Source organism: Choloepus didactylus, chromosome 12 (assembly GCF_015220235.1).
Source record: "Choloepus didactylus isolate mChoDid1 chromosome 12, mChoDid1.pri, whole genome shotgun sequence".
In the NCBI taxonomy this organism is placed as follows: Eukaryota; Metazoa; Chordata; class Mammalia; order Pilosa; family Megalonychidae; genus Choloepus; species Choloepus didactylus.
In genome coordinates, this window is record NC_051318.1 from 47368281 (window position 1) to 47382068 (window position 13788).

The window sequence follows — 13788 nt, forward strand, 5'->3', positions numbered from 1 at the left end:
GGAACTATTAACTTTGAATAGCTAAAAAACTTAATTCAATTATTTTGGTGAAATGCTCTGCCAGAATACATGGAAAATTATCGCGATATCAGGGATCTCGAAATGTCAGCTTCACCTGTTTCCTAACATCAAACAAGTTAAGCAAGGATGAGTAGAATCAAGACTGGGCTGAAGAAACATTTCCTTTTTAACATAGAATATTCTAGGGGTATTTAAAAAAATAGTGTTGACCAGCAAAAAGGGATAGCTACTTATATAGATACACACACGTACGGGGGGAGGGAAGGAGAGACAGGTGAGATCACAAAGGATGTTTTATTGAGGAAATTTGGTTTCAAAATGTCAGTTCTTCATAAAATATTTGATCTTATATTATCTAGGTAAAATATATATTCCCAGTCCTATGAAAGGAATCAATTAATTATCATCTGAATTATTGTAAGAGTCATTAATGTGAAAGTAGAAATAAGAAGCTGAAATTCCTAATTCCGTGTCATTATAAAAAGCACATGCCACAAGCAATAAGAAGATTTTGGATGGCAGATTTCAGGAAAAAAAAAACGAGATTTTAAAAGAGATTGAAGAACATGGTAAAGTAATGACCAAGTTACTAATCTGAACACCAGAGGAAAAAAGTAACTGGTTCCAATACAAGAATGTTAAATCCAAATAAAGTATGCATGGAGTGAACTAAGTAATAGGGAGCATAATGAGAAATAAGATTGGAGAAAGAGCATGGCATCAGATTATTTAGAGCCTTCTGGGCTATGGCACAGCATTTGGGATTTATTCTAAATGCACTGGAAAGCCTTTGATTGGTGATAGGCAGAAGGAAGGAGACTCCATGATTATAAACCTGGGGCCTTACAGTGAGACATTTATAACATTTGTTTAGAGGGTGGATGTGAACAGTGATGGGTATATTTCAAGTGCAATGATCAGGTGAATAGAATATGAACTCATTTGTTTAAAGAAAACTTCCCTAGCATCTCAAGGAAACTTTCAGAGATAATAGCAAGGCTCCCAATAATGGTAAAGAATTTATTTATAAAAGAGTTTATAAAGGCAGTTTACCAGAATTCTCAAAGTAAAATACAGAATTATTTCCTTACATTGCACTTTTGCTTTAAGTGTTTCAAATGATTAAAAAAAGGATGTCAGATAAAGCCAATGTATTTCAACTTTTGAAAATGAATTTTCATTGACTTTTTCAGTAAAAGATTTATTATAATATTTTATCAATTCAGAGATGCTGCATATATATTTTAATAGCTAAAACATAATTTGAAGTACCAATATCAGGAGAGCACAGTTTTTATTCCAAGTCAATTTATATGATGGATCATCGACACTGGGAAACTAGACTTTGCAATTATACAATACAGAGATAGAATAACAATATACTTTGCATTATGATATATTATGCTTTCACAAAATTTCTATATTATATAGTTTTCCTTAAGCTAAAAATATTATCACTAACTCCTTTCTAATAAGAGCAATAAATATATTTCTTCATCTTCTAACAACACTGAATTTATATACTACTATCACCACAGGAATTTTAATAACCATAAAATATTCTTTAATCCAAAGAAATTGTTTTCTTAATATGAGTTATCTAGTTACAAAGTTCATAACTCTTTGCATTTATATTGAACCCATCTCCAAGAACTCAAAAAAAAAAAAAAAAGAAACCTTTAGTCATTAGCTAATTGGACCACTAAAATTGAGATACCATTGTGATTTATAGAGTATTTAATTGTTCTCTCCTGCTTTCTTGGATGCTAATCATAATTTGGATTGGAAATATTGTACAATGTTTTATATATAATGCCTTAGGTAAATAGTAGCTCAAATGGTGAAATCAATTCATTAAGGTTTTAAAATTAGCATATGTTCTCATAAAGAAAATACAGGGACTGTTTCCAAATTCAGGCCATTAAGTACCAGAATTTTATTTATTGTGCAGAATCATGCAATTCATGTTTCTATGGTAGGAAATTATACAGACTATGTCTTAGTTTGCTAATACTGCAGAATGCAAAACACCAGAGATGGATAGGCTTTTATAAAATGAGGGTTTATTTCACTACACAGTTACAGTCTTAAGGCCACAAAGCATCCAAGGTAACACATCAGCAACCGGGCATCTTCACCTGAGGATGGCCAATGGCGTCCGGAAAACCTCTGCTAGCTGGGAAGGCAGCCGGTGTCTGCTCCAAAGCTCCGGCCTCAAAACGGCTTTCTCCCAGGACCTTCCTTTCTAGCAAGCTTGCTTCGCTTCAAAACATCACTCCCAGCTGCACTCTCTTTTCCTCTTTGAGTCAGCTCATTTATATAGCTCCACTGATCAAGGCCCACCCCGAATGGGTGGGGCCACACCTCCATGGGAACATCTCATCAAAATTATCTCCCACAGCTGGGTGGGGCACACTCCAAGCAAATCTAACCAGCACCGAAACTTCTGCCCCACAAAACTACAAAGATAATGGCATTTGGGGGACACAATACATTCAAACCGGCACAGACTACAAAATACATGTGGAATAGGACAGTACAGAGTACATAAAAGGCATAGTTTGATCCCTTTTAAGAGTAATATGTGAACCTAACCAGTATATTTTCTTTAGGCATAGATTGGGCACTCTATAGATGGAGTCAATCATTATGAGGAACTCATAATTGACTACTTCACTATGAACATACACCATTGCTGAAATCACAGGGGAGCTTGGATTGAGTGCATGATTGTATGACATTAGCACTGTCCTCTGACCTGACCCAGAGAGAGTATCTATCTTCAAAGGCTAGTTCCCATGGTTAACTCAACTCATTCTGTGTGGTTGGTTCCCTACTGGGCCGATCTATAGCTTCTATCTTTGCTTTTGGAGACCTTTGACTTCAGAAGGTTCTCTGAAGAAAAATCACAAAGGTTCTAAGAGTTATAGATGGTTCATAACATCTACTTTAAAAAGTACTTGTGATGGTATTGCTACTATAGGACTCATCAGCAATATAGACTAAAAAGGTCTATACACAGAACAAGTAACAATAAATAATAACAAATCAATTAAGTTCTGTTATTTTTAAAATTGTGTTTTTTTAATTAATTTTTTATTTTAGAATATAACACACACATAGAAGTGATAACTTTCCAAGTGCAATGTAACAAGTAGTTAGCAAATTTCAAAGAATATTATAGGTTACAGTTCCACATTTTCAGTTATTTCCTTAATGTGAAATATAACATATATACAAAAAGCTAGTGTCTTTCAAAGTATGACTTAACAAGTAGTTATACAGGAAATTTCCAAAGTTGTTATGAGTTTTAGTACCAAAGTTTCACTTATTTCCTTATTGTGAAGTATAACATATATACAAAAAGATGATAGCTTTCAAATTACAGTATAAGTAGCTATAGAACAAATTTCAAGGGATGCTAAGTATTACAGTTCCACCATTTAAATTCTTTCCTTCTAGCTGTTCTAATACCCTTGCAATTAAGAAAATTATATAAAGATTCAGTATTCATAATCCTTTGTTAAATTCCATCTTGTCTATTGCTACCCCTTCCTCTAGTTTATCACTTTCCCAATCTTCAGGGATGTCTAGGCAGTGACCACCCTAACCTGTTCATGTTATTGACAAAACAGGAAAAGAGGACACATCTAGGTGAAGTTCTTGAAGAGGCTGTTGCCTCCGGGTTTGGGGGCTTAGCTGGCATAGGAGCTCTCTGGGTAATTTAAGTTTCTGAAGAGTGAAACTTTTACAGCAACTCAGATAGGGATCAAGGTATTCTTTAAGGTTTGGGGGACTATTGTTCTAAAGCAAAATTTTAAATCAAGGTGTAAACATTTTTAAAGTCACTTGTAAACTATTCCTGATCTAAGTGACTACAATTTTAAAAAATTATTTAGAAGCCACAATATTCTAAGTAATACCCACAAAATCCATGATGAACTGGTTTTATCTTTTTAAATTTTATTTCTTTTAATTTGGACAAGGTAATTATCTCAAGTTTAAGAAAATATTATCCTTCTAATTAATAAAGAGAGTTTCAATGAGAAGTTAAAGGAACTTTCCAAATGGTTTACATTATTTCCACAACATAGCAGACGCAAGTTCATCTATTCATACATGCATTTAACAAATATTATGATTTTGTTTTTACTATGTACAATGAAGACTACTAGCTGCTGGGAATAAAGGGATGAGCAAAAAGAAATACTGTCCCTGCTGTTATGGAGGTTCTGACCTAATGGGGTATATCAGCATGGAAGAAACATAACAGTAAATGTAATTACAACTGAGGTGTGTTCTTTTTAAAAGGGGCAAAGGGCTTTTGAAAAAAGCATTTGGAAAATACCCTGATTTGATTGTGGTATGAGGGAAGGCATCTGGGGGAAATTTATAGTTGTCCAAAATTCTGGTATTTGAACAAAATTAGAAAACATAATGTTGGTTACCATATTGTTGGGTAGAAGAGAAAAGAATAGTGCAGAACAAAGGGAAACCATCTGCAAAGAACATATGGTGGGAGGAAATATGGAGCATTGTGGCAACTGGAGCAAGGCCAGTATAATTCAAGTTGAAGGAGCCAGGAGAAGATTAGTTGTAAATCAGGTAGGAGAGTTAATCACATCAATGAACAATTCAACCTCTTGAAGAAATATCTTCTTTATCCAAATAACACGGGAAAGTGAATGGAGATTTTAAGCAAGTGAATTTAAACATCAGTTTAAAAAATATGCTGACCTTAGTGTGTACAATACATGAAGATTTGGAGAGACCAGTAAGTAAATTAGCATGAAGAGGTCAATAATAGAAAAAGATTGAAGGACTTAACATATGTTTGGTGAGGAAGAGGAATGAATCGAGAATGATTTAAAATTTGGGGCTAGTGCTTCAGGATGACTAATAATTATTTCATAATTTTTATTATTTGGGTGGGGAGATAGTTTCATGGGAAAGATCAGAATTCAGCCTTAGAAATATTTAGTTTGAGATCTTATTAAGGCATTCATGTGGAGATATATTTGGTAACCAGTTAAATATATGTGCCGGTACCCAGAAAGAGGTATTGGCAATAAATGTGGATGTCCTTCACCCTTATGCATTGGTGAATCCCTGGGAATGATTGATTTCCCTTAAATGAAAGTTTAAAAAATGGGGATCCAAGAGACCTTGGAGAAATATCAATATTTAAATGTTAAATTTGTAGCCTTAGAGAACTCACCATTCAAACTTGGAAACAGTTTTCAGGGAGAAACAGAGTATTTGTTGCAGAACAGGGGCAGGGTATTAAGAATGGACTCTTCTCACCATGGAGATTAATTCTCTTTTGAACTAAAATATTGATTGAAAAAAATATATTTCCAGGTATAGTCATTGCTGGAACTCTGCACATCCTCTTATACATTTTTATTTTACTCTTAGCACTACTCACCTTTTAAAATAAAGTATAATTTACTTATTTATTATATTTACATTCTGTTTTCCCTCACAGAAATGTAAGCTTCATGAAGGCAGGATTTGTTTTTGTGTTGTTTTACTGTTTTATTTACTGTATCCCCAGGGTTTAGAACAGTGCCTTGTACATAGCAGGTGTTCAATAAATATTTCTTGAGTTAATAAAAGAACAAATGAATGAATGAATTGGGATGAATGAATTGGAGGAAAATAGTGATATGTTTGAAGTCACTTATGGTACCTAGTAGTGAGGGCAGTCAGAGAAGAGGCTGGAAATAGTGTCTGATAGTAGATTGTCGATAGATCCTTACATAATCATTTAATATTTAGGAACTTTATCATTGGGTGATTGGAAGCCACTAAAATTTCCAAAATGGAAAGGACGTAATAAAAATAATATTCTAGAATAATACTTCTGGCAATGATATAAAAACCTCATTGGAATACAGTAAAACAATTATAAATAAGATTTAGAGATGTGTCCTATCATGTAGATTATTTAGAAAGGTAATAGCAGCTTGAGAAAAGAGATATATGTAAATATTTCCACCCTAGTAAAATAAGGGAAGAATAGCAACCCAGAACTGGGGAGCAACTCAGTCCTGTTACCAAATAAGAGTTTTTTACTTGTTTATTTGCTTTTTTGCTTGTTTGCGTTTAAGGTGCCATACAGACGAGATTTTGGAATTGAAAACTTGTTAACATTCTTCTTTATGGAATCCAAACTCCAAATTCTGTGCTGTTTCTATTGGGTATGATTTTATTCTGTCTCCCAAGACTCAACTAGCAAGACCAGGACTTGCTTGTTTCATGTACTCTGTTGGTGTATAAGCAATTATTTCTCAACTTTTGTTCTCTGCTTAATCTGTGAATGTTTTTAAATCCATAAACCCTCACCCAGAGCATCTAGTTTTTGTGTTTTTTTTTGTTTATTTGTTTGTTTTTTAATCTCATGATAAGTTCGCTCTCCAATTCCTGCATCATATTGAAAGGACAGGATAATAAGGATAGAAAATTGTACTCTTTCTTCAACCAACAGAGGGGATTGGGGCATTTACATGTTTTCATAAACTCATTCACTGGGGAATAGTTCTTATGTTCACTTTTAAATTTCTTTCTGAGTTCTGAATTAAAATGTGCTTCCCCTTCCCCAAATGAGGCCATTTCACTTAGCCTTATTCACCAGTGTATTGAGCTCAGAATATATAATGAGAAAAGAGAAAAAGCAATATAAATGTCCATCCACACTTAGCTGGGGGCTTGGTTATAAAATAATGGTAATAAAACCAGCACTGAAAACTGGAAATAAGCCATTATATGAAAAATATACTATCTTATGCCAATTGACAAATTAAACTTCCTAGGCAAAGTTAAGTGGTGATACTTCAATACTAGGCTTCCACTCTCCCCCACCCCTCCTGCTTTTCTGGGACTCAAGTTAGCAAGTAAAATCAAAAGTGAATTTCGTTGTTACAATTTAGCATCTTCTTTTATGTCCATGTATCTCATCATATATTTATGTATTTCGCAATCTCTAGGAGCACTAAACAAACATCAAACAATTTGTAGGTTTTCTTTTTAACAAACCTGTTCCCTTCTCTCACTGTGCCAATACACATTTTCCCTACTGTTAAATTTCCCTTTTGGAACATGCTGCCTAATCCTATGTCAATGGTGTATGACCAGGATGTGTGTGCAGACATATTATGTATGTTAAGACTATTGCTATGAATTGAATCATGTCCCTCACAAAGACATGTGCAAGTCCTAAAATCCAGTCTTGTGTATGTGAACTCATTTGTAAATAGGATCTTCAAAGATCCTATTAGTTAAGATAAGCCCAAACTGAATTAGGGTGGGCCTTAATCCAATATAACTGGAGTCATCAAAAGCAGAAGAAATTTGTACACAAGAGGACACAGACAGGAAGAAAGATGACCATGTGAAGGAGGCAGAGATGGAGTTACCGATTGCCAGAAAGCCAACATCAGAATGCTACAGATTGCAGAGAAATTATGATACTGCCAACACCTTGATTTGGAATTCTTTATTCCAAAACTGTAGGAAAATATGTTCCTGTTGTTTCAACCACTAGTCTTTGGTAGTTTAGTACAGCAGCCATTACAAAGTAAGACAAATAGGAACCCTATCTCAGTCACTTACCTTCAATATGCCTCAGTTTTCTCCCTTTAAAATATTATCTATATTATCTATATTATTATCTATATCACACATCAAGTAGAGTGATTTTGAGGAGTCAATGTGATTATCCATGCAGGGTGCTTAACATGATGTCTGATTTGTAGTAAGCTTTCAAAAGGTTTTGCTATCATTTCTATTAGCATGGCTAGTGCTTATTTTCAATAATACTACATTGCAAATATATCCCTAATGGAGTGAATTGTCAACTTTTAATCAGTCAGAGGGGAGTCCAAATAACACTTTTCTTTACTATTTCTTTATCCACTATTTCTAGAAAATCTGTTACTTTGCATATAGGGTGCATATTTAAGTGTATTTATAACTTTCTGTAATACATTCTCTGCATTTGGTATGCTATATTGTAAAAAATTCCATCCACTCTTTAGGTTTCTGTTTTTTCTCCAGGAAACTCTGAAAATATGAGAGGAATACATTCTAAATAATAAATAGAAGATCTGAAAAACTGTTTATTTCATTGGTTTCCCAGTGAAAATTAGGACCCTAAAGGAGTGAGGGGAAGGAGTAATCAGCTTTACTAGGAGACAGAGGCACAATAAAGAGAAGAAGGAATAAACTTTGAGTTTCACACTTTATCCCTAGACCAGGGCATGCACATATCTGGAGAGGCAGGGTGACTCAATGAGAACAAACAAGTGGTATTTGGAGTAGAAATGTATACCACGAATTTATTAATTTCATTATGACCCAATTTTATTCTTTCAGACAGGGATAATAATCATTCTTGAAAGACTGTTAAAAGGACATTAGAAAATATCAGTGAATTATTTTATTCATATTATAGTATTCTATTTTGATATTTATAGTATTAGATGTAGAATTACTGAGAAGAAATCTATTTGAATCATTTATTTAAGGATGTGTTTATTAAGTCAGTAATACGTGGTTCTATCCCTTGGAATGACGTCATTCAATGAAGAATAAGTTCATTGTACATTCAAGAAGTAAGAATATTTTAACAGTTTTCCATCCTTTTAAAAATGGAGAGCCAAGTATAGACTCTACAACATATATGTTATTAAACTGTTCTCCAAGTAGAAATAGCATACTATAAACAAGATTTAAAATTTGGAAAGCAGAGAGTTTGAAGATGACTGAATGTGAACCATCATATTGCATGCAAAGAAAGTTACAAACATATGACATTAGGTATAGATCCTGTAAAAATAAATGCTTATATTTACATTTTATTTATATTTATATCTGTATTTGTATCCATTAGTATTAATATTATTTTATAAGATATTCTTTTCTATGCAAGTGCTTTACTAACTACAATGCACACTTATCAAGATAATGCTAAATTCCAATTACAAAATATTCTTTAAAAAACTCTATACATCTTTTTTCTTTTTTCTCATTTTTCACTATACTCTATACCTTTTATTTCATATTGCTTCTTCCCATATTCTCTACAATTCCTGTTTTCTTCTCTTTTCCTTTAAAGTGGTTTACTTCCCTGCCTCATGATTCATTTTCTCATCAGCAGATTAAAATATGAACAGTAAAGCATATTTTTAAAGAGCAGCAAATAGATATATATATATAAATCCTTCAACCCAACAACAAAAAGTCAATTAAACAAACAAAAAAAAAAAACCCAATTAAAAAATGGGCAAAAGACTTGAATAGCTATCTTGCAAAAAAGATAAACAAATGGCCAAAAATCACATGTAAAGGTGCTCAACATCATTACTCATTAGGGAAATACAAATCAAACCACAATGAAATACTATTTTTAAAAAAGGAAAATAACAAGTGTTGGAGAGGATGTGGAGAAATAGGATCACTTTTTCTTTCTTGTGGGAGTGTACAGTGGTTCAGTTGCTTTGGAAAACAGTTTGGCAGTAGCTTAGAAAGTTAAGTATAGAATTACCATAAGACCTGGCAACCCTTATCTACATATATATACCCAACAGAATTGAAAGCAGGACTTGAACAGATATCCTTACACTGATATTCATAGTGATATTATTCACAATTGCCAAAAGATGGCAGGAACCTAAATGTCCATCAACTGATGAGTGGATAAACAAAATATGGTGTATATACACAATTGAATATTTTTCAGTTGTAAAAAAGAATGAAGTTCTGATGCATGTAACAACGTAGGTGAATTTTGACTATTTTATGTTGAATGAAATAAAACACACACAAAAGGGTAAGTATTGTATGATCCCACTGATATGAAGTATTTATATCAGTTTGAAGTATTTAGAATAAGCAAACTCATAGAGTCAGGCTCTAGAATATGGGTTACCAGGAGACAAGGTGGGGATGGGAAATAGGGAGTTAAGGATTTAAATGTACAGAGTTTCTATTTAGAATGATGGGAATGCTTTGGTAATAGGCAGTGGTGATGATAGCACATATTGTCAACACAATTAACAGCACTGAAATGTATATCTATGTATATCTAGATGTGCTTAAAAGGGGAAATGTTAGGTTGTAAAAATCCATGAAACTTCTCAACACAAACTGTGAACCCTGAGTTAAACTATGAACTTGGTTAATAGTACAATTATAAAAATATGCTACCATCAATTGTAACATACGGTCTACACCAATGCAAGGTGTTAATAATAGGGTGGTATACGGGAATCCTGTTTTTGTGCATGATTATTCTGTAAACCCACAAATTCTCAAATAACGAAAAATAAAGAGCATAAATATCCTATTCATCCTGTGACTATAACATCTCCAGAATATTTTTTGCTATTACTCTATCTAAAGTGGCATCTCTCATCATTCTTTATCTTCACGTGATTAAACTTTCACCCAAAATGTATGGTGTCCTGACATTACACACACACAAACACACACACAAACACACACATACACATACACATACACACATTTCAGGTTATTTCATCATTTGACATAATCCTCACTAATACTTATTGACTAAATAAATAACTTCAGTCCTTTTTTTTTTTTACTATATAATGTTTATATTTTATCAGCCGGAAAAGCTTAACAAAAAGGCTAGAGGAGGGTGGTTGCCAGAGTTGGTTGTCTGCTTAACACGATCTGTTTTCTTTTTTTTATTCTCCTGCACCATCCCTAGTCTTTAGTCTTTTGTTCACCTCATGATGCCATGAGGCCCTGTCAAATCTGCATTTCAGGTAGGATGAAATGGAAAAGGTGGCAGGATAAAGGACCCACTTTGTACCTTTGTAAGGAAGAAAAAGTTTAGCTGGGCATATTTTTTTCTTGGACAAAGTCAGGAAGTAGGATAGGACAGGGGTAAACCTATGCTGGCCAGGCAATGGACTATACCTGCCAATGTGTGTTTTACTTTTCTCTGTTAATCTTAGTACATACAGCTCCTGGACTCTGTAAGAACCTTGGCACTTTAACTAATATTATTGTGCCTCATACTGTTAATGTAGTTTAAACAGAATTAAATTGGGTCATCTTTCTGTGTGTTATCATAAAAATTATCTTCCTGTTCTTAGGCATTAACAATGATTGTTTTAAAACAAAGAAATAAGGAGATCATACCATCCATCCCTCTTAGCTGTGGTTGTGGATTGTTTGAGTTAAGTGGTATCTAACAATCTGCTATTTATTTGTCAGGCTTTCCCTTTCAAATTTAGACACTAATGGCAAACTCTTATTTTTTTATTACCGGTTAATTAACAGAGATTTTTCATAGTGCCAAAGACCCTATACAAAGCACCAAATCTTTATCCAATTAAAAAAAAAAAAAAAAGTTAAAAGTGATGAAGTACATGAAACAAACTTCTTCTGCAAATACAATAATTATAGAACATGTGGCATCACATCTGCTGGCCCTGCCCTGCTGTTTTTTCTCAGTGAAGACTTGGGCTCCAGATGTTGTTGATGCAGTTGGATGGTCACCCATAGTCTGTCACCCAGAGGCACAATCCCTGATGCCAAAAATTTTCAAAAAAGCAGAAATGTCTTGAAAACAAATGATTGTTCCTGAATTATCAAGTCACTTTTGCAAAATATATGAAAAGAAGTTAAAAATTGTTTAAGTCACTCTACAAAAAATTTCCTTTTTCAAAAATTATGAAATTCCTTACTGATTAGTAAATTTATGAGTAATAAATACTATCTCCTAATTTACCCTGTATATATCCAGCTAAAAATTATTTTATTTAAAGAGAGCTAGTATTTATACTCATGATGTATGTGTACATCCAGAAATGATTAAGATATTGTGAAACGCATATCTCATTTCTCTCTGACTTGAGAGTTTTCTTTTAAGAAACAAAATATTTGTATCCCTATTTTTCTTTTAGAAAAAATTATTTTAACAGTATTGTGCTCCCTGTTTTCTCACAGCTAGATAATTTTTCATAAATGATTTTGCCTGGAAAGTCAAAGATTAAATGATCCTAGTGTCCCTTTTCCTGGTTCATCAAAATTTTATCATAAGATACTTCTCCACTTCCCTTTCTTGAAATCAGATCTGGAAGCACTGGATTTCTCTTCTTTATGATTTCCTCCCACATCTGGGTAAACCTCTGCTAATTGTCGTATTGCATATTAGTGATTAAAGGAAGTTATTAAAATGGCTTATTCAATTACATTCTTGCAATAATGAAAAGGTATGATGAAAAATGAAACAATTTTCTAACATGTTTATCTGTTATAATTCATTTATTATTTAATCAACCTATGTCTTTGGTATTAGTTTCTCATTGTTGCTGTAAAAAATTACCACAAACTTAGTGACTTAAACCAATGCAAATTTATTATCTGAGTTTTAAAGGTTAAAATTCCTAAAATCAATTTGTCAACATGGCTTCATTTTTTCTTCAGGCTCTGAAGAAGAATCCATTTCCTTGTCTTTTCAAAACACTGAGGGAGGCCTCCATTTCTTGGTTCCTGTGCCCTTCCTCCATATTTAAAGCCAAAGTGTAGCATATTCAAATCTTTCCCTCTCCATCTCCAACTTTCTTTCCCTTTCTCTTTGACCTCTGCTTTTGTCATCACATCTCCCTCTCTGACACGGGTCTTCCTGCCTTCTTCTTATAAGGAACCATTGATTATATGGGGCCCACCCAGATAATCCAGGGGAATCTCCCCATTTTTTAAGATGTTTAACTTAATCACATATGCAGTGTGCTGGTTTGGATATATTATGCCCCCATGCCCCCCCCCCCAAAAAAAAAACGCCATGATCTTTTAAACCAATCTCATAGGACATTTGGATTAGGTTGTTTCCATGGAGATACAACTCATCCAACTGTAGGTGACAACTCTGATTGAATTCTTTCCATGGAGGTGTGGCCTCTATCACTAAGCATGGGTCTTGATTAGTTTACTGGAGTCCTTTGGAAAGAGAACTCCAGACCCAGATGCTTGCTGATGTTGACGCTTTCAAGATATTAGCCCAGAGTTTGCCCTGAGATGCTAAGCCCAGAAACATTTTGGGGAACACCATTTTGAAATGCAATCTGGGAGCAAGCAGATGCCAGTCACGTGCCTTCCCAGCTGACAGAGGTATTCCAGACGCCATGACCTTTCTTCAGTGAAAGTACCCTATTGTTGTAAATTTGCAACCAAATAAACCCCCTTTATAAAAGCCAATCCATTTCAGGTATTTTGCATAATGGCAGCATTAGCAAACCAGACCATGCAGTACCCCTTGTCCCATGACCTAGTCCCAGATGTGGGGAATTAGGATGTCAATATCTGTAGAAGGCTGTTATTCTACCTATCCCACTTATCAATTATTACATATAAAATGATATGACTCTAAAAATGAGCACCTTACATACGAGATCTTACCAACTAGATGTCAGTCATCTATAACTGAGCTGAAAATATGAAAGTATAGAAAAATATAAAGAAATAAAATACATACAGTCAATTTGACATTATTTTTTCATGGAAGAATATTGATCCTTATTCATTAATCATTCAAAGTGGTTTTATTTTTCTTAACTACTGAGATTTAGAAGCAGATCATAAGGGGAAGAAAGTGCTGATACAGAAGCAAGCTGACTGGAAGTTGCAAGACATAGAAACTAAGAGACTGATATTCTTCCTTGGAGCAGAGGTAAATTTCAAGGGATCTATGAACCCCTTAAGTCAAATGTAGAAGTTCAGTGCACATAT